This window comes from Ambystoma mexicanum, chromosome 5p (genome assembly GCF_040938575.1).
Source record: "Ambystoma mexicanum isolate Mex_15411 chromosome 5p, UKY_AmexF1_1, whole genome shotgun sequence".
NCBI lineage: Eukaryota > Metazoa > Chordata > Amphibia > Caudata > Ambystomatidae > Ambystoma > Ambystoma mexicanum.
The window spans coordinates 1,049,670,533-1,049,692,244 of record NC_090930.1 but is presented as its reverse complement, the minus strand read 5'-3'; the positions used below and the strand labels follow the sequence as shown (position 1 = coordinate 1,049,692,244).

General features: G+C 49.0%; 1 pseudogene; it reads right to left on the bottom strand.

The window, feature by feature from the left end:
• Nucleotides 1-14,506: 14,506 nt before the first annotated feature.
• LOC138481930 (28S ribosomal RNA) lies at nucleotides 14,507-20,644 on the bottom strand (annotated as a pseudogene).
• Nucleotides 20,645-21,712: the final 1,068 nt, after the last annotated feature.

Here is a 21,712-nt window from a genome sequence, read left to right as displayed (position 1 = left end):
GCATTTCAATGTAAGCTATTAGGTACTGATGGGAAGGAGGGGGTACTATTAGCAGGGACGTTTGTCCGTTTAAAAATCTGAATCGGAGGGAGTGATCAGAAGTGTTGACAATGGCTTTAAAACCCAAGAGGATTTGTTAGGCTCACATTAATCTGCATGATGATATTGTGACTTTGCATGCAGGATGGGGAGAATAAAACAAAAGTCATACTCTCATACTGAACATATTTCTATGACAATGTATATAGTGTATGGTTAGTTTTCTTTGAAAGGCTAGTTTATTATGTAATGTGGTTTTCTTCCAAGGCATTGCTATAAATAATTATTTAAGCACATGAAATGTAAAGCAAAACCTTAATAAATATCTATATCAACTAAACCTGGGAAGATGTTCACAGTAGATCAATTGTCCACATCCCAGTTTCACCATTTAACCAAAGTGTGTGATCCTGGGCAAATCATTTAATCACATTGGGCCTCATTACGAGTTTGGAGGTAGCCATGCCGTTTTTAGCGGCATGGCTACCCCCAAACTCTGGTCCGGGTGCGGAAAAATGGGATTTACTGGGCCATTCCGACATTTGCGGAACTGGGAAATCCCATTTTCAGGATCCGGACCCGGTAACGTCCCCATTCCCATTTGAGCCCCCATAGGGCTCAATGGGAATGGGGAGGATGCTGCTCGCGGGTGCGGTATGCACGTCTGGCCAGACCAGACATGCATACCGCCACCTGCGAGCAAACTGGTAATGTGGTGGCCCGGTATGAACGGTGCCAGTACCTTACCGGCACTGTTCATACCGCGGCCACCAGGGTCGTAATGAGGCCCATTGTGCCTTATCTGCAGCTCTGTAACTGATTCTGATTCACTTCAAAGATTATGTTAATATATCATGATATTATAATAAAAAAAGCCTAATGACTATAGAGTTTCTCCATATATAACAGTAGTGCACTTTAGGTATTTTGCACCATAAAGTTATTTGGCACTTGACTTACTTAGGGCAACGTATTCTAAAGTCACTTCAATGGTGCCTACAAGTATCAAAGACTGATGATGCTCCTAGCAATGTCCTTTTCTGTGAAGTCACTTGTGTTAATGCAATCCATATGCTAATTAGGAGGTTTGTATGTATTTTGCCCCATAGGGCTTGGACAGGTCTCTAATAGATGAGTTCCCTGCATCTGGAATGAGTTTTTTTTTGTTATGTGTTAAAATGCCTTCTACCACTAATGTAACCAAAAAAAGTAGATTGGGGCGGGGGTGGGCGGTTTGGGGGCGCCATGAGACCATGTTGAATTCCACACACTGCATTTCGTTGCTCACCCCCCTCATACTCTTACAATGTTGGATACTCCCCTGCTTAGTTTGGTAAGTGAAGCAGTTTTTGGTGGCCTGTAACCTGAACTATGGCACCCATTGACTAATTTGTACCAAACCGTCCTGAAAAAGAGTCTGCATAACTCGAAATACTTTTTGCTAGTTTGGTGAAGATTATTTTTGGCAGCAGTGGAAAAAATGATATGGGGCTCCCAAAAGTTTGCTCTTAACACAAAATCCCATACAGTTCCTAATGCGCACATAGTGCAAAAACTGCTCAACAAAAGTTCACCATGTTTCGAAAGGGTATAGCACTCAGCTTCGTTTCATAAAATTTGCAGAATACGTAAGTTTTGGGTCACAGGTTTTCTCAACTTGACATTTTCCACGCTTCTTGGGGAGGGCGCATCTTCTGCCAACTTCATTTTGAAATTACGATGGTGTTGCTTCAGTAGCACCTGGAAAGTGGCAAGACTAAGTTTAGAGGCATCGCAGAGCTGTGGCCTGCCACAGAGAATGCACCATTTGTTATTGTTAAGGTGTCTTCATACCAGGGGCCTTAATGTGTACTGTGAGCCCTAATCACATTGTCCAAATATGACCAGAGTCCTCACTAGCGTCTGCCCACAGCCCAGCCACCCAACAAACATACACATACAAAAACATGATTATTTTTTAAAATTTACCTCTGCTCTGCTTTCAAATGCAGCAAGTGCCACGTCTTAAATTACACCGACCAAACCTCTTTGTACTCACGCGCCTCCAGACAGAAACCAGGAAGCTGATGAGCTTCCTAGTTCCTGTCTGTGTCTCGCACGAACGCAAACCCGTAAAGCAATGCTCTGTGCCGTGGCTCGCAGAAGTGCTGCTGCTAGTGTAACAGCACAGGCGCCGGGACCGGCACCACCCAGTTCAGCACACTGGCTGCTGAATTTGAGTCAGGCCAGCCAGCATGAGGAAATTAGCGACACGTGGCATCCCGGCCCCGAATATGTTGCATTGTGGCTGCAAGGCAGCTCAACATTATGTAATGAGACAGCGCAAGCCTTGATGGGCACCCCAGCTGGGCTCACGCTGTCCAATTACATAATTGATGATTGCAGCCCCCCTGCCCTCCCTCCAAAAGATGGGGGGGGACAAAAGGGCATGCCACAGAAGTTGGGGGCGACAAAATCCCCTGTCCCCCCCTATAATTACGCCCATGCTTTTCATCAAGACTTGGCGGGTGGCAGTGGTAACTACCCTATTTTTCCTACCGCGGTTATCTTAAATAACCTTGGTATTGTTTAAGGCTATCTTGGTAGCCTCGAACTTAAACCCGCTAGACCATATACATTTTTATACGGTTCCCGCTGGGTTTATTCACCATTTCTTTTTGTAAATGTCTTTCTTGTGTTTTACTCCACGCGCCAAACCAGGTTTGATTTCTTTGTTCACCGTCTTTTCGCAGGCTTCTACGCAGAAGCCCTCCTTAGGCGCCTGTATGTCTGGGGGGGACAGGATGTGAGGGAGGGGTTTTGGACTCCCTGCACAGGGTCTCCTTGGAGACCCATGTCGCACTCTGAAATGATTGGCTGCGGTGATTGTCCTGGCGGGACAGCCACCCTGCTGTGTGATTGACAGCCAGGCTGTGTGAATGGGGGAAAACTGCATAAAAAGCAGGTCTCTGGGTCTGGAAAGGCAGAGTCGCCACTGGAACGAAAAAACCAATGAGGAGCTGACGGAAGAGGACCCCTACCATGACTGAACTGCCCGGTGAAGCTCTGCTGCAGGTCCGAATCTCCAAACTCCAACGACAGAGAAGATCCTCCAGGAATCTTCTTCCTCTGAGCTGGTGGGACCAACCAGTTCACCCAAACTACAAGCCAGGACTCCCTCCTCTGGTCGAATTCGCTGTACAGAGCTACAGTGGGCCGGATAGCCAGGAAGGTCGGACCCTGCTTGGGATTTAAGGAGCGTACCTTTTATTCGTTGCTTGGCTCTGCTGCTGGTTTCTTCCCTGGGAAGTGCAGGACCCTCCAGTCTTCCTAGTTCATGTCAGTCCGACAGTCGCTTCAGGAACCGTGAGCCTGCAGGAACTACCAGGACCGTCCGCCTCAGCTATAGCTTCTTCTTCATTTAAAGGTACTGTGCAAATCCGGTTTTGCGTTTCGTTCAGCCGTGGTGAAAGTGTGTGAAATCTTTCTCCAATCCAAGGGCTTGTCCTTCTCTACTCTTTAAACAACCTTTTCTACCGACCAACTTCGTCCGGAACTCTTGGTAAAGACTTAACCATGAACTACCCTGAACTGTGTGATCTTGAGCAAAAGACTTTTATCCTATTGACTTTGGCCCTAAGCCTTTTTGATTTGATTCCATCACTGTAGTTCCTCTTTCTAGATTGCCCTGCTTACTTACCTGCTGGTGCTGCTCAATTTCTGCCTAACTTTGTCTTTCTATCCCTTTTAAATTTCTAGAGTGCCATTTTGCTCCCACTTCATTTTGTGAGCCTAACTTGTCTGGAAACTATTGAGAGTGGTGTGGTGCATTAAGAGTGTGATTTCTGAACTGCTTTACTTTAGTGAAATGTTATACAACTAATGTGTAAATAAATGTATATTCTTTTACTCAGAAACCTTGAGTCAGTGTTTGTTTGAATCATAGTAATTGCTGTCCTTTGGTTAACTATTGATACTGCTCACTTGCTCTTGAGATAAGTCTGGCTGCTCAGCCATCGCTACCACTTTCACTGTGTAGTACAGGCTTGTATCAAAGGTGAATTTGTACTGTCACTTGTAGTCTTAATTGTGTGTGGTGTTCCCAAAGGGTACTGCATATAATTCTGCCTAACAGCTTATATAGCCCAGCAGGTTTTACTTGGACTGCGCCCGTCAGATCATGCTTTTTTGCACTTTATATGGGGCGTTACCTGCAGGTGGTGCTGTAGCGCTCTGTCGAGCTAACTTTCTATCTCGAAGCCTGCAGCTTCCCTTCAGAGCGCCTGCTGCGCTTAATCTTTGTGTATTCCGGCATGCAGTGTGTTGCAGAGTCAACTCACAAAGCTTTCCATGTGGGATAGCGTTCCGCAGCTTATATAGCTGCCACAGGGAGCGATGTTGCAGTCACAGATTCCGGGGCTGTGTGGCGCATCGGAAATGCGTATTCCCGAGGCACCTTACCGGGTGCCGTGCCCACCCTGCCCCCTAATGTTGGTCTCGCCTTCGGTGTCCCGAGACACACGGGACCTTTACCAAGTGAATAGATTCCTTCTCACTAACATTTGCGCATATGCTCCACCTCCCGATGTCTATCGCGCTGCGCTCACGATGCAGTTGTGAACACGCTAGCGTTGCAGACAGAATATAATCAATAATAAAGCACTTTCTAAATAACACAAGTAATTTAAAGTTCAGCACAGGCCTGCCTTTCTTCGCGTCTCATCCTTCAAGTGCAGCCTTCAATTGTGCGATATACTTTTGCAACTTTAGTTTCCCTTAACACACACCGGTCTTTCATGTCGCTTGCCAACTCTCCGGCTGTGTGAATTTCTTTCTTGTCTTTGCCTTTTAATCCACAAGTCAAGGTTAATACCACAGGCTTGGCCTCGCCTCCCCAACTCTGTCGTTCACCCGAGAGGGTCGCAGGCACCTTTGAAACACAATACAGTCTTCTTGTCTGGAATTTGGTCTTCTCCACGTATCTCTTACGATTCTTTGGAGGCAACGACTTCCTGCAGGGAACTCCTAGGTTCCTTCATCCCTGGCTGTTGTCCCTCGATCAGTCGCTCTGCTCCAGTAGGTTTGCCTTGGCCACGAAGTTCCGTAGGGCTCAATGGGAATGGGGAGGTCGGATGCACCAGCATCATTCATGAATGGTGCCGGTGCATCTAACATGGTCTGTTCGCGGGTGCCGTTCCGCCCGCCAGGTCAGACCTCATGGGCGAAAAGACACCCGCGAGCAGACCTTGTAGTTTGCTGGTCCAGTAACAACGGTACCGGCAAGCTTATCGGTACCATTGCTACCGGACCAGCAACCTTATAATGAGGCCCATTGTGTTTAAGGAGTCTGAGCCCGAACGTGGGAGATCAATTGTGAACATTGTGTTTAAGGGGTCCGAGCCTGAATGAGGGAGACTAATTGTGAACATTATGCTAAAAGGGGGTCCAAACCTGAAGGTTGGAGATACAAGGTGAACAGTGGACCAGAGAACATGTCAATGTGAAAATCCTGACAAGAAAGGAACTTTGCTGCTTGTTTTGTTAAGTCAGGCCCTCTACAATAAGAGACCTTTATTTGCAAAGAGACTTTGGCACAGAAGGCCCTGATACCTATGCTTTGCACTATATCCTCCTGTCGGAGAAGTGTGTGCGAAGCTCGAGCGTTCCGCCTTGTCCCGTGCTGAAAACGTGGGGAATGGAAGCCAACTGCTCAACTATCCTGACATATCATTTCTTCAACACTTTTCTTTTTGCATATATTGTTGTCCCACACCATACCATTTGTATTTAGAGGTAAGGATTGGCAACAGGTTTATTAGTATAGGCCCTTTTATTTTGACAAAGACTCCAATAGGACTGTGTTATTATTATTTGCTGGTCGTAGCTTTCTCCCATCCTTAGATTTAGGTTTAGATAGGTGTTCAACCAACCCATTGAAGTTCAATAAACACCCTTCAACTGTGATCACTTGTGTCTGTCTTCACTATTTGATACCATGCCTTCCCTTCACTTGTTACAGTCACCCTCTTCCTCGGTCCAGTGTTTGTGTGGAAAAGGGGGTGGGAGGTTGGGACTCTGGAGAATCCTATGAAATCGGAGGGGTCAGGGATACAGAAAAGGGAGGAATACCGTGTCTCGCCATCGGTCGTCCCACCGCCATTCCCTGAAGACCCCTCACACAGGTGATCCTCCCGCACTGGTCCACCCGCGGGGTCTGGATCCAAAGGTGATGGCCGTGCCCTGGCCACCTGAGAGAGAGATCCCCAGAGACTCGTAGGTGAGACACCCTTTGGTTTCTCACAGCAGGCTTTAGGTATTGTTAGTATAGGACATTTTGATTTGACAGAGGCTGACTAGGACTGTGTTTTCTCTATTATTTGATGGTAGAGACTACTCTCATTTTAGCTATAGGGAAAAGTAGGAGTTTCTCCAATCTCTGAGAATTGAATAAAGGTTTTACAAATTGTACCTTTTGTGTCAGTGTCATACTTGTGATACCATGCCTCCCTTGCAAAAGGCAGTGAAACTCAACTGAAAATATGGCAAATTGTTATAATCTGAATGTCGTGCAGATATGTGAGACCTCTGTCCCCAAGTGCCGCACAGGGAGAATGACAATTTGCTCCCTAGACAACCTTTGAGGCCACAGGTGGAGATGAATCCGGGACCGTGAAGTACTGGGAGTCCCAGGGAAGCTGTAAAGGAAAGCAATGTTAAACACCAAGCAAGCAGGGCAAAACGTAGGTAGACAAAAAATAAGGGGAAGACTCTTACCAGGATTCAATAGCTGAAAGGGATTCTGGGGCTCAAGATGGTAATGGGCCCTGGATGTGAGATACTGACTGGAAGGCAATCCACTTGAAGAATTTCGAACACTGGACAGTCCCAGGTCTAAAACCAAACGTAGCAGTATGAATATGGAGAGCAATGAAGAGCACAATCCAAAAGGGGAGTCCGTGTATGCGGTCCGAGGTCAGAAGCCCAGGATATCAGTCCAAGCCAAGGTACAGACAAATCGTGATCCAAAGAGTTCCAAAAAAGGGTAGCCGAGTTCAAGAATCCAACAAGACACAAGATAACGGGACAGGAGCCAAACAGAGTCTCAAGAAACAGCTGTGAAGCGTGGTACTGAGGTATTCCTCTGCTTAAGTACCTTTTGGTGTCGGATCATGTGATCGTGAAGCCAGGTCACGTGAACGCGAGTTCCGGTCACGTGATTTCTGATCACGCGACCGTGAAGCCAGGTCACGTGAACGCGAGTTCCAGTCACGTGATCGGGTGTTCCAGTCACGTGGTCGGGTAACTCTAGCAGCATAATGCGAAGAACCAAACCTGATCTTTTGGTGACCTAATCTCCATGGCAGCTGCCAATGAAGAAATGGACGCAGACGTGAGTGTGGAGTAGTGGTGTGCATATGTTGTGACTGTGTGCGAGCCGGTCTGGACCGCCCATGTGAGCTCCGGAGGATGAGTGGGGGGTGAATTCGGGCTGAGGGGGACGAGGGGGAACTGGTGTCATCTGATGTTTGGATGGAAGTCATGACAGAGCCCCCCCGCAAAGGCCCACGTGGGCAGGACGGATGTTCCCGATGAAACCGAGCCACCAAGCGGGGGGCCTGGACATCCGAAGCCGAAACCCAAGATCGCTCCTCCGGGCCGTAACCCAACCAGTCCACCAGGTACTGCAACTTGCCCCTGAAACGTCGGGAACCTAGTATAGCGGAAACCTCAAAGACATCGGGGGCATCCAAGGAAACAGGGGCAGCCGGGGAATGAAGACGGGACGAGACAGAGCAAGGTTTGAGAAGGGACGTATGGAAAACAGGGTGAATCCGCCAGGAAGACGGGAGTACCAGGCGATAGGCCACTGGATTGATGACTCGAGATACCACAAAAGGGCCCACAAAACGAGGCAGAAGCTTCCGACAACCCGCCAAACGGAGATGTCGGGTGGACAGCCAGACTCGGGAACCAACCGCATACAGCGGGGCAGGGCTACGTTTCGAGTCAGCGAAAGCCTTCATTGATGACTGGGCCTCCTGGAGATGAACCACGGTCTGGGCATGGAGAGAGGACATGTCCCTAATACAGGCAGCTGCGGCTGGGTTGACAGAGGGAGAGGCATCGGGAATCGGGAGGACACGGGGGTGCTGGCCATACAAGACATAAAAGGGGGAAGAACCAGTGGAGGAATGTATAGCATTGTTATAGGCAAATTCGGCAAAGCGAACAACCTGCAACCAAGTTGCTTGTTGCTGTAGCACCAAACAGCGTAAATACTGTTCCATGGACTGGTTCGTTCTCTCAGTTTGTCCATCGGTTTCGGGATGGTAAGCTGAGGAGAACCGTATGTCGATTCCAAGCAACTTGGTCAAGGCACGCCAGAACCGAGAAGTAAATTGGGACCCCCTGTCCGAAATGAGCACAGAAGGCAGACCAAAAAGACAGAAGACCCCCTCAAAGAACAACTTGGCTAACGTAGGTGCAGAAGGAACACCCCGACAAGGAGTGAAACGGGCCATTTTAGTGAATGCATCAACCACCACCCAGATTGTGTCATAACCCTGGACCTTAGGTAAATCAGTCACAAAATCCATGGTCACAGTATGCCAGGGCTTAGGGGGTATGGGTAATGGTTGCAAGAGGCCAAGTGGACGACCCCTGCGATTTTTACATTGGGCACAGACAGCGCAGGTGTTGACGTAACAGATAACGTCATGTTTCATGGATGGCCACCAACACCAGCGTCTCAAGAGCTCCAGAGTGCGGGTTTGACCTGGATGACCATTGAAGGGTGCGTCATGAGACCACTCCAGAGCTAGGTTTCTGGTATCGGTGGTAGGTAACACTAGGCGGTTCTGCACATATGGTAACCCATCAAAATACACCGGGTCCCATTCGGATAGCTGTTCGGGATGTTGCTGGACCCAGGTACGGATGGTGTCTAACAATGCCAACGGAGGTGTACATGTGCATACCACGTTCTCATGGGACAAGAGAGTGTCCGGAAATGTGGGTAACGAAACACCCCCAGGGGAACGAGATAAGGCATCGGCTTTACCGTGTGACATACCGGAACGATGCTTGATTTGGAAGTCGAAGGCAGCAAAAAACAAGTGCCACCTGACCTGTCTGCTGTTCACGCATTTCAGGGAGGCCAGATCCTGTAGATTCCGATGATCTGTAAACACAGTGATCTTGTGTTTTGCGCCCAACAGATGATGTCGCCAAATGCGGAAAGCGTCCATCACTGCCAGGAGTTCCTTCTCGGTAACGGTATAGTGAACTTCTGCAGAATTGAATTTGCGAGAATGAAAAGCCACAGGGTGTAGATGTCCTGTAGCGGAACAGACCTGCGACAGGACTGCCCCTAATGCAAAGGAGGAGGCATCAGCTTCGACAATAAAAGGTAGGTCAGGGTCAGGATGCTGGAGCACAGGGGCAGTGGTGAAGGCATTTTTTAGAGTTTCGAAAGCCTGCTGATGTGTCCCCTGCCATTTGAAAGGTACATGGGGGCTAGTGAGAGAAGTGAGTGGTGACACAATGGAGGAAAAGCCAAAAATAAAACGCCTGTAGAAATTAGCGAAACCGAGGAATGATTGCAGCGCCTTCAGGGTTTGTGGGGTTGGCCATTCTAGAATCGCCTTGACCTTGGAGTAATTCATCGCCAGACCACCAGGAGTGATGTTAAATCCCAGGAATTCGATATTGTCCACATGAAATTGGCATTTCTCTGGTTTCGCATAAAGCGAATGCTTTTGTAGCCGGGACAATACCTCTCGAACATGCTGTACATGGTCTTTGAGGGTATGAGAAAAGATAAGGATATCGTCAAGATACACCACCACGTAGATATCCAAAATATCATAGAACACTTCATTCATGAAATGTTGGAAGGTGGCTGGGGCGTTGCACAATCCGAAGGGCATTACTGAATATTCAAAAAGACCGTATCGTGTACAGAATGCGGTCTTCCATTCGTCCCCCTTACGAATGCGGACAAGGTTGTAAGCACCTCTCAAATCCAACTTGGAGTAGATAGAGGCGTGTATCAATCGGTCCAATAACGGGGTGATAAGAGGTATCGGGTACCGATTTTTAATGGTAACAGCATTGAGTCTGCGGTAGTCCACACACGGACGTAGATCGCCTTCCTTTTTGGGCACGAAAAAGATTGGGCTGGCAGCTGAAGACGTGGAGGGGCGTATATGACCCAGGAGCAAAGACTTGTCTATGTATTCTTTGAGGGCTTGATCTTCAGACTGTGACAGCGAGTAGATACGACCTGAGGGTATGGAAGCCCCGGGGGTCAAATCAATCGGACAGTCATAGGGACGGTGTGGGGGCAGTTTTTCGGAAGAACCTTTATCGAATACCGAAGCATAGTCCTGGTATTCCGTGGGTATATACGCATCGACTAAACCCACCACATGTGGGTCAGAAGACGCCCTGGTTTCTGTGATATTGAGCCGAGCAATCGCACCCAATGCTGAAGCAGGATTGTTCTCCTCTCCATTTATGGGGAGGCAAAAGTTTTGACATAATTCGGACTCAAAGTGTACATGACCCAAACCCCAATCAATGTGTGGATTGTGATCCCGCAACCATGGCATCCCGAGTATGATCCCGAACTGAGGCATGGCTATCAAGTCGAAGTGTATGGTTTCCTTGTGAATGGAGTGGATCGTCAGTATGAGTGGTGCCGTTTGTTGTCGAATGGGTCCAGACGCTAATTCTGTTCCATCAACTGCATGTACCAGTTCGGGTCGGTTTTTATTAACCAGGGGCAGGTTTAATGCTCTGGCTAACGTGATGTCAATGTAGTTCCCGGAAGCTAATCAAGGGTGATCACTACAGGATGAATGATTCCGGGTGTGGGTTGCAAAGTAGCTTGTACTCTGATGGGTCTGATTCTACCGAACATCGGGATTGAACCCGGGGAGGAACATAGAGAGCTCGACCCTTCCCCCGTATCTAGGGTCGAGCTGGGTGAAAAACCTGGTTCTTGGGTTTCGGTCTTCGGGGACATTCCTTCACAAAGTGTCCACCCAGGCCACAGTAAAAACAAGCATTCTCTGCTCTTCTACGTTCCCGCTCCCTAGACGTGATGGGACTCCTGATACCTCCAATCTGCATAGGTTCCCCTGTGGTGTCTGAGGTGGAGGAAGATGCGGTTGGACCTGTGGAGTGGGAAAATCCGGCTTCAGTTCTCCGTTCAGAACGCCGTGCATCGACTTGGAGGGTTAAATCTACAAGGGCCGGGAATTGGACGGGCAAGGATGGGACCACGGCTAATGCGTCCTTCATAGGATTACTTAAGCCTCTGTAAAAGACCACTGCCATTTTACTTTCTGGCCATGATGTTTCGGCCGCCAGTTGGTTGAATCGGGTGATGTAATCGATTAGGGACCCCTTACCCTGAGTAAGTTCGAGTAACTCTAAATCATGTGACTGGGTTTTATACCTGGTGTCGAAAACTCGTGACATCTCCGATACCAGTTGGTCGAAATCGTAGAGAGCTGGGTGGTTATTTTCCAATAGGGGATTTGCCCAAGCCGCAGCTGTACCAGCTAGGTGTGACAGGGTGAAAGCTGCCTTAGTAGTGGGATCTGGGAAGGCAAGAGGTCGACATAGAAAATGTAATTTGCATTGGTTAAGGAAAGTCCTGTATTTTCTGGGATCTCCATGAAACTTCTCTGGGGCTGCCAATGGGAAAGGAGACGGTAGTACAACAGGGAAGGGTGCAGGGGTAGTCGGAACCGGGGCTAATGGAGGGGCTGGCATAGGAACCTGAGCGGCGTCCCCGAGCTCCGGATCCGCAGGCAAGGGATGTTGGGCACTCTGCAATAAATCAAGGCGCTGATGAATTGCTGTGTTGGCAGCGACCATGTCCGCCCGTAATACCGTGATTGCTTGGATTATAGCAGCCATGGGATCTTCCGCGGTTCCCTCCATACCTGGCACGACAAGGCTTCACAGACTGTTATAATCTGAATGTCGTGCAGATATGTGAGACCTCTGTCCCCAAGTGCCGCACAGGGAGAATGACAATTTGCTCCCTAGACAACCTTTGAGGCCACAGGTGGAGATGAATCCGGGACCGTGAAGTACTGGGAGTCCCAGGGAAGCTGTAAAGGAAAGCAATGTTAAACACCAAGCAAGCAGGGCAAAACGTAGGTAGACAAAAAATAAGGGGAAGACTCTTACCAGGATTCAATAGCTGAAAGGGATTCTGGGGCTCAAGATGGTAATGGGCCCTGGATGTGAGATACTGACTGGAAGGCAATCCACTTGAAGAATTTCGAACACTGGACAGTCCCAGGTCTAAAACCAAACGTAGCAGTATGAATATGGAGAGCAATGAAGAGCACAATCCAAAAGGGGAGTCCGTGTATGCGGTCCGAGGTCAGAAGCCCAGGATATCAGTCCAAGCCAAGGTACAGACAAATCGTGATCCAAAGAGTTCCAAAAAAGGGTAGCCGAGTTCAAGAATCCAACAAGACACAAGATAACGGGACAGGAGCCAAACAGAGTCTCAAGAAACAGCTGTGAAGCGTGGTACTGAGGTATTCCTCTGCTTAAGTACCTTTTGGTGTCGGATCATGTGATCGTGAAGCCAGGTCACGTGAACGCGAGTTCCGGTCACGTGATTTCTGATCACGCGACCGTGAAGCCAGGTCACGTGAACGCGAGTTCCAGTCACGTGATCGGGTGTTCCAGTCACGTGGTCGGGTAACTCTAGCAGCATAATGCGAAGAACCAAACCTGATCTTTTGGTGACCTAATCTCCATGGCAGCTGCCAATGAAGAAATGGACGCAGACGTGAGTGTGGAGTAGTGGTGTGCATATGTTGTGACTGTGTGCGAGCCGGTCTGGACCGCCCATGTGAGCTCCGGAGGATGAGTGGGGGGTGAATTCGGGCTGAGGGGGACGAGGGGGAACTGGTGTCATCTGATGTTTGGATGGAAGTCATGACACAAATGCACAAGAAGACATTTTGGATAGGAGAAAGACACAACAATATGCTGTCAACCCGTTACTGCCCAAAATCTACATTTTATCACGAAAAATATATGAAATTGCTGCAAAACTCATCTGAAAATGCTCCAAACCTGCATGAAGAACATTGTTGAAATGAGGAAGGTTGAAAAATGTGCTGTTAACCCATTACTGCCCAACATCTACATTTTATCACAAGAAAGTACCCATACGGGCCGGAATTGTATCCTATTATATGAAAAGACAGCAAAACACAACTGAAAATGATGCAGACGCACATGAAGAACGTTTTGAAATGAGAAAGGTGAAACAATGTGCTGTCATTAACCCATTACTGCCCAAAATCTACATTTCCTCGTGAAAAAGTACCCGGAACCGGCCGGAACGGTACCTTTATATATGAAACTGCAGAAAAACTCATCTGAAAATGCTCCAAAAATGCACGAAGAACATTCTTGAAATGAGGAAGGTGAAACAATGTGCTGTTACTAACCCATTAATTCCCAGAATATCCCTGTGGAGGGAAGGGGCCCGCTCGGGGTGCCCTTTGACACCCCGTTTTGGACTTGACTACAGACGGTGGCATTACCCTGAGGCTGGGTAGAGGGCCACGGCCACCCTGGAGCTCTGGACGGGCTGTGTTAAGAACCTCTACCCACTCAGAGGTACGGGACCCAGCAGGGGCCCTAATTCCGTTACTTGCACTTACTTCCATACTCGTGATGAGGCCGGTGAACCTCATTACGAGTTTTGTAGAATTTCTGTATAGTGGTTTTACCGTTACTGCCGTGGCGTCCTGCAGTATCTCTGCTGAAACATTAGTCAGAAAGAGGCCGGAATTTCTGTTTCTGACGTCCATTTATGGATTTGGTGGAAGTATCGCCCTCGGAAATAACCCTCGAAAATAGCACCACTGGGGCTGTGACTTAAGGCACAACCTCTGCGCACTAAGCCGCCATCGGCAACCAAGGCCCAGACTCTCTTCCCTGCATTGGTCCTGGTGTGAAGGAGGCATCTGCCGCGTGCGCCACAGAGCCGCCCCACAGGGAGACACTTCCACACCGACTATTACTCCCCCACAAAGTGGAGGCATATGAAACCTGACCAGAGTCAAATGTAGGAGTCACCCTGGCCAACAGCAACTCGGGTCATCTGGTCCGACTGCCCCTGTGGCCTGTTGTGCCCGACCAGATGTTCCAGCGGCCATCGGTTCATGCCAGCCCTAACACCACCCTCCAGGGGCCTGGGCTTAAAGTACCACCTCTGCACAATGGAGTCGGGGCTTAAACTGTCACCTCTCTTCCCTGCCTCCCAAGGCCTGGGTCGAGCCACTCTGCCTGCTGCTGGCTGGGCCAAGGCCATCTGGTCTTCAAGGCTGACTGGAAATGGAGAAGAATGCCCCCTGCCCAGTCTGCACCCACACTGGCGGACCCAGGGCGGGTCAGAGTTTCCCTGTGTGCCCCGCAGCACAGCATGAGGTGCCATTAATGAAAGCTTGACAAAGAGGTTGAGTTTCAGTAGATCACAGCACGGTAGCTGCTCTGCTACTTATGAAACTCTGACCCAGAATCAGGTCGTCTACGAATGATTTAGCAGCAGGTTTCTCACGAACATGTGGTGCACCAAGAGAGGTGGCCCCCTTCTGTCCACACTCGAGTCCCGAGACAACGGTCTAAACCCAGCTCACGTTCTCTATTAGTGGGTGAACAATCCAATGCTTGGTGATTTTTACCTCACAATGATAGAAAGAGCCGACATTGAAGGATCAAAAAGCGACATCGCTATGAACTCTTGACGGTCACAAGCCAGTTATCCCTGTGGTAACTTTTTGATACCTCCTGCTTGAAACCCAAAAAGTCAGAAGGATCGTGAGGCCCCGCTTTCACGGTCTGTATTCATACTAAAAATCGAGATCAAGCGAGCTTTTGCCCTTCTGCTCCACGGGAGGTTTCTGTCCTCCCTGAGCATTTGAAAGGTATACCGCCCCTGTCAAATTCCTCACCTCCATGGTCCCCAGCGCGGGTAGGGCGTTTTTAGCCAGAAGCGAGAGCCAGAATCAGGTAGGTGAAAACATTTAAGAGGAGTGGTATTTCATCTGCAGCCCGAGGGCCTCCCACTTATCCTACACCTCTCATGTCTCTTCACAGGGTCAGACTAGAGTCAAGCTCAGCAGTGTATTCTTTCCCTCTGATTCTGCTAAGCATGTTCCCCTGGCTGTGGTTCACTGGACAGTAGGTAGGGACAGTGGGAATCTCGTTCATCCATTTATGCTAATTAGATGACGAGGCATTTGGCTACCTTAAGAGAGTCATAGTTACTCCTGCCGTTTACCCGCACTTACTGGAATTTCTTCAATTTGGCATCCAGAGCACTGGGCAGAAATCACATCATGTAAACAACCACTGTGGGCCCTTATGATTCTTTGTTTTAATTAAACAGTCGGATTCCCCTGTTCTGCACCAGTTCTAAGTCAGCTTCTAGGTGTCAGCTGAGGAAGAACATCGGCTCAAACCCTGGGAGGGGAACGGAGAGAGGAGACCATCACAGCTGGGGGGATCCATAGGAAGGGCCCGGCTCGCATCTAGAGTCAGCGCTGCTCCCGGGGCGGGGGACACGCCTCGTCAAGCCGCAGCCCACACAGAGCCCTGCTTCGTGCCCTAGGCCGACCGACCTAGGCCTTAGAGCCAATCCTTATCCCGAAGTTTTGGATCTGATTTGCCGACTTCCCTTATCTACATTGTTCCAACATGTCAGGGGCTGTTCATCTTGGAGACCTGCTGCGGATTTGGGTACGGCCCAGCGCAACGTTTACACCATCTCCCCCTGATTTTCAGGGACCAGCGAGAGCTCACCAGATACCGCTGGAACCGCGACACTTTCCAAGGCTCGGGCCCCTCTCATGGGGCAAACCCATTCCAGGGTGCTCTGCCCTTCACAAAGAAAAAAGAACTCTCCTTTGGGCTCCTACTGGCTTCTCTGTAATCGTTTGTGTTACTGCATTGGACACCGCAAGGGCGTCTGTCTCGGCCACTGTGGGTTCAGGGATCTGAAGCCGACTCCCTTTCGATGGGCTGAGGGCAATGGAGGCCATCGCCCGTCCCTTCTGAATGGTGCTCACCCATCTATTAGGACCGACTGATTCATGTTCAAATGCTATTCACTTGGAACCCTTCCCACTTCAGCCTTCAAAGTTCTCGTTCTCTATTTGCTACTACCCCAAGATCTGCACCTGCGGCGGCTCCAACAAGGCCCTCGCCCCAGGCTTCCATGCATACTGCAGCAGCCTTCCTACTCATCGCATCTAAGCATGTGCGGCTCCCGGGACCCGGCAATGGCTGGGTATGGGCCTGATGCTCTAGCGCCATCCATTTTCAGGGCCAGTTGATTCGGCAGGGGAGTTGTTAAACACTCCTTAGTGGATTCCGACTTCCATGGCCACCGTCCTGCTGTCTTTATCAACCAACACCTTTTCTGGGGTCTGATGAGCGTCAGCATTGGGCGCCTTAACCCGGTGTTGGGTTCACGCTGCAGCACCAGTTCTGTTTACCAAAAGTGGCCCACTCGCATTCAATGTCCGGCTCCACGCCAGTGAGCCGGGCTTCTTCCCCATTTCAAGTTTGAGAAAAGGTTGAGATCGTTTCAACCCCAAGTCCTCTAATCATTCGCTTTACCAGTTAAAACTGGGCTTTCCGAGCACCAGCTATCCTGAGGGAAACTTTGGGAGGGACCAGCTACTGGATGGTTTGATTAGTCTTTCGCCCCTATCCCGAGGTCAGGTGACTGACTTGCACATCAGGACCACTTTGGACCTCCACCCAAGTTTCCTCTGGCTTCACCTTGCCCGGGCATAGTTCACTATCTTTCGAGTCCTATCACACACGCTCATGTTCTACCTCCCAGAGAGAGGGGTGAGGTGGGCTGGTGGTGCGCCCACTGCAGCGGGTTCCCATATCAGCCGGCACACGCTGGCCCTCACCTTCATTGCATCACAGGGTTTTGCTCAGCCCTCTGATTCGCAAATGTATTAGAATCCTTGGTCCTTGTTTCAAGATGGGTTGGGTGGGTAACCGACATCACTGCAGACCGCTGGCGCCCTTCGCGGGCCTCCCTTCTGTGAAGGAATCATGAAGTACGACACAGAGAACAGATTCAAGATTCAAAGCAAAGTAATTTATTAACTCAAATGTCAGGATGGTAGAAGGCCTAACTTGCCCTATGCTAAGGTGGGATTTCCCTACCTGAACGAAACTAAGGAAAGTCTGAGTCAAAGGCCCTCATTACAACCTTGGCGGAGGACCATGGTGCTATTAGCACCATGGTCCATGCCGCTAAGGTTACGATTCCGCCATGGTAGATGGCGGAATTACCGCCCCATTCCAAGGTGAGTGGGGCGGTAATTCCCCATTCACCATTTGCCCTTCCCCATTCCCATATTTGCCCCCATAGGGCATAATGGGAATGGGGAAGGCGCTAATTACAGCACCGTAAATTACGGTGCCGTAATTAGCTCCAACGTCCCTTTGCGGGTTGGATTTTTAACGCCTGCTAAAAGCAGGCATTAAACACCAACCCGCAAAGGGACACTTGTAATCAGGCGTTAAGGGTTAACGGCGCCGACGGCGCCGTTAAACCCTTAACGCCTGAGTTGTAATGAGGGCCAAAGAGTTCAACTTAAAAGTCTGTCTGTGCCCAAAACCTATGCTTGCCCTTGCAACTAAATTGAAACAACGCGTGGGGATGTTAATCATCAAAGAAATGGTGATCAACATAAAGTCCAGAGCTGCTTCCAGCTCTCAGCTTCTTTTTAGCTTGCCTTCCCCAAGTTCATGAAAGTTCCACAAAAAGTCTTAAGATTACCTTTCTCCAGTTCAAAGCAATACAGTTGAAGTGTAGTTAGAAAAACAGAGTTAGGCTCGAGGGAAATCACCTCATGCCCAAAAACAGAGGAGTCCAGAAATGTGACAAATTGCTGCTTTATTTAGTCCAAGCAGGGATAACCACACAGATTCTACAGCGCCAAATGCACTCTCAGCTCATTACAGGCGGGCAGTGAGTTTTTAAGCTGCAGTGACCTCACAACGAAATGATACATTCTTCGCTCTTAGGCGAAATGGGATTGGGTGAACAGTATAGGCATAATTACAGTCTATAGGGCACAGACAATTTGATTGGTCAGGCTAGATCTGGTAGCTCCACCTGGCACCACGCCCCTGGTCAGTGCAAGCCTTGTCAGTTTAGGAAATTTACCAGCATGTGAGCAAAAATGATGGGTGGGGAAGGTGAACTCAGAGCACCGTCTGCTTCCAACTATTGTTTCACCCCTCTGACTTCCCAGACCTTGAGCAAGGACACTCCATTCTCCATCTTCATGTTGTGTTGCATTTTTGTCATCTTCTGTCTTCCATCTGATGGGAACAACCTTATCTGTCTGAATGGGCTCTGTTCCTTTGCTCCAGGTCACGTGCTCAGGGACCGTAAAAATGGTTTTCTCTTCTGGCATTTATGAGGGATTTCGTCCTTTTTGTCCTTGCAGGTGCTGTATCTTTTCAGCTGACTCGAGCCCTCTCCACCAGCTTCCTTGGAAGGGCTGGACATACTTCCAGGCCTGTATTGCATCTCTCATAAAAGTCAGTGTATCAGGGCTCAGCTCTGTGTTTTGAGCTTTCCCAATTCTTTTCAATGCAGCTGTGGTTTCTATTTTGCTTTCAGTTCATGTGTATTGTTTTGCACCTAGCTAATGTCTCTATGGGTGTGTTCAGCCATGTCGCCTTTTCATGATTACTTTGGCGATGTCATTGGTGATGTTTCAGTGGGTGGCATCCATCAACTTCGGGGTGTGCTGGGGGGGGGTGGTTTGAGACCCCCCTCAACACAGTTTCACACAATCCTCAGGTTTCCCTTCCCTAAGTTTAAGGCAACCCAGTTCACACAAAAAGGAGTCTTGAGGCGCCGTCCGCAAGACAGTACTTGTTGTTCCTCAAATCTTTGGGTTCCCTTTCCCAAGATTTCAACATAGCACTTGTACTGGTTTCAGTCTTTCAATGTTCAACACAAAATGGTTTGCTTTACCAGTTCACTCACAGTACTTGTAGGTTTATTACACAATAGGCCTCATTACGAGTCCGGCGACAGCTGTGCTGGTAAAACCGGCAGGCTGCCGCCGGACCCGTGGGGAATTACTAGCGCCAAACTTGCCAGAATTACCAGGGCATTAAAGCTCCGGTGGTCCGGTAATTTTGGCGCCGGAATTCCGTTGCTCCCCATTCCCATGGAGTCCCATAGGTAGGACTCCACGGGAATGGGGATCGCAGAAACACTGGCACCATGCGGTTATTGTATGTTTCCACGTCTGTCTGCGGCCGGTGGCAATACGCCCGCCAGGTCAGACCTGGCTGCAGAACTCATAGTTAGCTGGTCCGGAAAACGGTGCCGGTACGGTTTTACCGGCACCGTTAAATCCGGACCGGCTAACTTGTAATGATGCCCAATATCTTTAGTATTTACCATTTAGGGCTCACTGGTCTAGGCGCAGTTGTCAGACCACATAGTCCACCCATCACATGTCGTGCAACCATGAACCCAAGGCTCTCTAGCCCTCTCTTTATTGGTCTTGTGGTTCTGTGTGCAATCAAAAACGTTCCTGGTTTCTCCTAGTTAGCCTATTGACTTTGTCACCACATGTTACACACTTCTTGCCATTTCTCCAGGTTAGCCTCTTGGCTTTGTCACCATGTGTTACACACTTCTTGCCACATTGTATCCATTCACAAAGTTCACTTTATGGGGGTATTTTCTAGGCCCCACCTTTCTGTTGTATAGTTCAAGTTCACCTTAGCTTATTTCAAGGTTTTCACTCAATTCGATATTAGATATATGTATTTGCACTGTGTTTCAAAGTTACAATCAGTTCAGCATTCAAAAAGTATTTCAGCATTGATTTTAGAGGTAGTATTTCAGCTTTCATTTTAAAGGTTCATTCACAAAGCTTAACTGCTTTCTCACAACTTTCTGAGATTTCCCAAGGTTACTTTATATCAGCTGTAATATGGGAAACCCCTCCGTTAGTTAGGAGTCAAAACATATTTTCCACATGCGCAATGTATGCCTTGCGCCTCTGCAGCAGTCCTATGAGAGGTCCGCTGTTCCGATCGACAGACCTGCCCGCAGTTTTGAATTCCAGGGCAGATGCAGGACCCCACCCATTTACCTCTTGAGAGTTTCACGCCCTCTTGAACTGTCTCTTCAAAGTTATTTTCAACTTTCCCTTATGGTACTTGTTGGCTATCTGTCTCGTGCCTGTATTTAACCTTATATGGAGTTTACCACTGGATTTGGGCTGCATTCCCAAGCAACCCAACTGTGAGAAGACTCGATCCCGACATGCTGGGGGCCACTACCGGCCTAACACCCTCCGCGGGATGAGCCTCAATCAAAAGGACTTGGGTCCCCTGGGCGACACCTGGGAGTCAGTCTTCTGTATGCCACATTTCCTGCACCGCCGCTGGTCAGGTATTCGGCACTGGACTCTTTCCTCTTGCCGTTACGGAGGGAATCCTGGTTAGTTTCTTGTCTTCCGCTTAGTAATATGCTTAAATTCAGCAGGTCGCCACGTCTGATCTGAGGTTGCAGTCGGAGAGCCAAAGCTCGGGGCGGTCAGCCAGGGCTGTATGGGCGGTTGCCCCAGGCCCGCGCCTCCGGCACGGCCGAGTGTGCGCTGTCCTGATCTGCAGCTGAGGCCCATCTGGGGGAGGTTGCCCAACGGACGCGGTCACGAGGCCTGCACTCCAGGGCCGTCGTCACGTGCAAGCAGCCGTGGGACACCACAGACAGCCATACGCGGCACGGCCAGGCACCCAGGGTAGGGGAAGGTGCACCAGGTATTTTTAGGCCCACCATCATCAACACCGGGGTGCGCCAGGCCCCTGGCCTTCCTGAATCGCACGAGGTGGGGTAACAGGGAGGCCAGGATGCACCAACAAAAAGCCTGCGCACCAGGTCCAGGGATCCTGCGACAATGCTGATCGGGGACTGACCATATGGGGACGAAGGGAACAGTGTCCCTGCAACAGCCCCAGCCATGCCCCGGGAAATGGCCCCTGGGACTATTGACGTTCGGGTAACCCTCAGACAGGCATAGCCCTGGAAGAAACCCAGGGCTGCAAGGTGCGTTTGAAGTACTGATGATCAATGTATCCTGCAATTCACACTAATTCTCGAAGCTAGCTGCGTTCCTTATGAAGGTGCACCACCAAGAGTCCTGAAAAAATGGACTATGTGCATTAAATATAAACACCTTTACATCAACTATATTTATTCAAATTAATTTAAAGTATCTAAAACGTATAAACACCCCTGACATAACACAGTGAAAACTGTAACATCAAAAATGAATCTAAAACAGCATAGCAAAAACAAATATGTGAATAAACAGGACACAAAAGATATCACATCACAACATACAACATTCTCAATGTGTCATTAAAATATCGATCCTGACATGTTTCTGTAAAGATACTTTAAATTAATTTGAATAAATATATTTGATGTAAAGGTGTTTATATTTAATGCACATAGTCTATTTTTTCAGGACTTAGAGTGCAGGGAGATCAAACAGAGGTGCTAAGTCTGGGTGGTAAGGTGTGAGTTGAGCGAGTGTAGACAGGAATCATCTGACTCCTTATTGTATTATATAAT